Source organism: Chrysochloris asiatica, unplaced genomic scaffold, assembly GCF_000296735.1.
Source record: "Chrysochloris asiatica unplaced genomic scaffold, ChrAsi1.0 scaffold00004, whole genome shotgun sequence".
NCBI lineage: Eukaryota > Metazoa > Chordata > Mammalia > Afrosoricida > Chrysochloridae > Chrysochloris > Chrysochloris asiatica.
This window is the reverse complement of record NW_006408522.1, coordinates 46165203-46169453: the sequence shown is the minus strand read 5'-3', so window position 1 is coordinate 46169453 and position 4251 is coordinate 46165203.

Sequence of the window (4251 nt, the reverse complement as noted above, 5' to 3'; positions counted from 1 at the left end):
ACTTGTGAGGATTTTTGTATTCTGTATGTTGAGGTATAATCCATACAGAAAGCAGTAGTCTTTGATCTTCCTTAGTAAGTGCTTCAAGTCCTGTTCACTTTCAGCAAGCAAGGTTGTGCCATCTACATATCACATGTTGTTAATAAGCCTTCCTCCTAATCTGATGCTTCATTCTTCATATAATCCAGCTTCTTGGATTATTTGCTCAGCACTGATAAGTATGGTGAAGGGATAAACCCTGACACACACCTTTCCTGATTTTAAACCATGCAGTCTCTTTGTTCTGTTTGAACCTCTTAGTCTATGTATAGGTTTCCATGAACACAATTAAGCACCCTGGAATTTCCATTCTGTGGAATGCTATTGACAATATTAGCCATAATTTGTTATATCAGTATAATCGAATGCCTTTGCAGAATCAGTAAAACATAGGTAAACTCTTTCTGGTATTCTCTGCTTTCAGCCAACACCTACCTGACCATGATTTCCCTCATTCCACAACTTCTTCTGAATTTAGCTTGAATTTGTAGCAGTTCCCTGTTGTTGTAGTGCAGTAACCATTTTTGAGGTATTTTCAGTAAAATTTTACTTTTGTGCTGTATTAATGCTGTTGTTGTTTAGTGCCATCAAGTCGGTTCTGACTCATAGTGATCCTGTACAGGGTTTCCGAGGAGCAGCTGGTTGGTTTGAAGCACTAACCTTGCAGTGAGCAGTCCAGTGCTTATCCTACGACACTACTGTTCAATATCACTGTTCTGCATTCTTTTGGATCACTTTTCTTTGCAATGGACACAATCATGGATTTCTTGATTTTAAACAGCCATTATTTCTTGCTTGTTGTTATGTTGTTGTTGTGAAGTGCCGTTGAGTTGGTTCCGACTCCTAGTGACCCTGTATAGGGTTTCCGAGGAGCAGCTGGTGGGTTTGAACTGCTGAGCTTGTGATTCAAACTGACCTTTTGCTTTAGTGCATTGTCCTGCAGCTCTATACAGGGCTTCTTGGTTGTTGTTTGTTGTTAAATGCTGTTGAGTCATTTCCGACTCATAGCGACCCTGTATAGGGTTTCTGAGGAGCAGCTGAACCATTGACATTTCAGTTCAAACTGACCTTGCGTTACAGTGCTTATCCTCTTGGTTACAAACATGCTGTTTTACTCGAGCCAAGGAATTGCTTCTAATAAGAGACAGCAGCTGTTTCCTTTACCAGAGCAATCTTGGACCACTTGTCCTTGGCTAGAGCTGGATTATGTTTAGATCATGACTTGGTATCTCTAGCCCATGGCATATGTACATCTGTTCCCTCAGCCTGAAATGCCTTTCTGTTCTTCCTTCTTGGCCCACAAGACTGGCCACACAGTGCTCCTATAACATCTAATGGCTGTTTCATTATAGTACATATCACACTGCATTCTAAGTTTAGGTCTCCGATATTTCCCCAAGTCTGTGAATTTTCAAAGTTCGGCATCTTTTCTTGTTTGTGTCCCCTAAATTGATGCCCCAAACTTAGTAACTACTTAAACATGTGTGTTTAAAGAATGTTGGCAGTTGAGTGGCATTAGGAACAAAAACAGTCCTCTTTGGATATGTTGCAGGATAGACAGGAAGATAAGTACAGTTAGAGTTATATTTAAAGAAAGAAAGAAATGTGTCCTGAAAAAGAACTATGAGGATGACTGGTATTTACGGTTTTTTGGTTTTGTTTCTTTCTTTCTGTGTGTGTGTGTGTGTGTGTGTGTGTAGTGGGAAAGAGGAGGAAGAACAATTTCTTCATCTCCTGAGTCCATTTTTCCTGGGTAAAATACCAGGAAAGAGAATGCAGAACAGAGTGGCAGATGAACTTGAAGTATTATATGCCACCCTTGGGAAAAAATACACCAGTGCCTTTGGTGAAGTTTGTCTTGTAAACTTCAGTTATCCAGGAGTGCTCACTCATATAATAGTTGATATTTTAGTGTTTGCTGTTGTGTGCCTTCTAGTCGGTTCCAGCCCATAACGACCTTGCATAGGGTTTCTGAGAGCAGCTGGTGGGTTTGAACTGCCAGCCTTGTGGTTAGCAGTCCAGTGCTTATCCTACAGCGCCACACAGGGCTCATTTGAGGGTATATAACCTTTTGATTAAGGAGCACTGGTGGCACAAGGGCCTGACAGCTAAACCATAGTGTGGCCATTTACACTTACAAGTCACTTTGTAGGAGAGAAGACCTGGCCATCTGCAATGGTAAAGGTTGTTGTTGTTGTTAAGTGCTATTAAGTCAGTTCCAATACATAGTCATCTTGTATAGGATTTTTGAGGAGCGACTGGTAGGTTTGAACCGATGACCTTGCAGTTAGCAGTCCAGTGCTTGTCCTAGAGCACCACACTAGGACTCCCAATCCTATGGGGGCAGTTCTACTCTGCTTTATGAAGCTGTAGTTGAGTAAATAAGTGCCTTCGAGTTGGTTCAGATTCATAGCAACCAAGGAGCAGCTGATGAGTTTGAGTTGCTAACGTTGTGGTTCAAACCAAACTTGCTTTATCCCACAGCGCCACTGCTGTGAGTAAAAAATGGACTTGATGGAATCCAACAACAACAAACTTTTTGTTATACAGGTGAAGAAAATTCTTGAAGGCCCCTTAGTTGCATTTCAAAGTATTGGGTGTTAGGTAGCTTGACCAAGGAAAACATTATCTTAGATCACAGCCATATCAGGAAACAAAATGTTTCCACTGATGTTTCATGCAGTCCTGATGTGGTAATGTGGGTTAATGTGCTGGACTGCAAATTGGTTTGAACTGCAAGGTCTACGGTTCAAGCTCACCAGCCACTCCTCAGAAACCCTATATAGGGTCACTATGGGTCGAAATCAACTTGACAACTCTTAACAATAGCAACTACTGTTCCATTTAGTGTCTTCCTTACTAAAATAGTTATTGACATTAGTTTAGTTTATAGACTTTTATTTCAGAGTTGGGATTTTTCAGGTTGGCTAATTAAGTAATTTTCAAGTGTTAACTTAAATTCTTAAATGATCCTTCATTTGTAAAACAGATAAAATGAAGGTGCTTTTCTTGCCAAGCCTCTCCCCCACCCCAATTATTTCTATAAGCTTCCGAAGGACTCCACAAAAGGACTTCCACAAAGCATAATTTGAAATTGCCAGTTAGTCCAATAAAACTTGCTCCAATCTAATTTCCCCAAACTCTCCAGATCATCAAAGCCTAGAACTCTTGAGGTTTTTATAGTAAGAAGTCTTTTAGCATTTCACTTGTGTGGGCTCCCAGCAAATGGTAGTTACATTTCTAGACCTCTCATTGCTAGCCAGCTCTCTGAAACAGCATGCTTGAGAAGATTGAAGGACTTGTAGTTTTCAGTAGTCTTTCACCAACTTGGTGAAATTTATTCCTGAGTACTTTTTCCTCTTTGATGCTTTATGTAAATGGGATTGTTGTCTTAATATCATTTTTGTATTGTTTTTTGCTAGTATATAGCAAAGCAACAGATGTTGTATCCTGCAACTTCGTTGAATTTGTTTATTAGCTCTAACAGTTCTTTTGTGGATTGTTGATCAAGTGTTTTAGATCATACTTCTTGAGTTTTTCTGCATAAAAGAGGGCTTCAGAAAGTTTGTGGTGAAATTCCGTTATCTTTTCATTCTATTTTTCCGTGAACTTTTTGAAGCCCCTGCATGAATTCCTTCTTTGAATGGAAATAATTTTACTTCTTTGTTTCCAATTTGGATGCCCTTTATTTCTTTTTCTTTATTTAAATGTTTTATTGTGAATTATGTGATAGTTTACATGGGAGAACATTAGCTTTACATAGCCTATATCCTATTGTATATATCGTCTCATTGCCGTGGTTACAATTCCCTCCCTGCATCGTCAACCAACCAAAGGGTATATGCCCTGCAAGCCTGCCCTCCGATCATCAGCACACAGTCCCTCTCCCTCTCTGGGTCTAGAGTCCCCAGCCACTCCATCTTTCCACATCATCTCCTCTGCCTCCATCTCTGGCATCACTGCTTCTCTGGGTTGGGTCCTGCACTCTGCTCTTCTCCCTTGATGGTTCCAGGAAGCTCCGTTCTTGGACTGCTAAGTCAATCACGCCACTCCTTTTGGTACAAAATGTCCACCTTTACATTTTCAACCCTTGCAGTTAGTCCTGGTAACAATTATTCACCATTGTACCACAAGGGACATATCCACATTTCCTTTCATCAGCCCCACCTAGATAGATTGGATACTACTCAGTAGAGAGTCTACTTTCCTCCA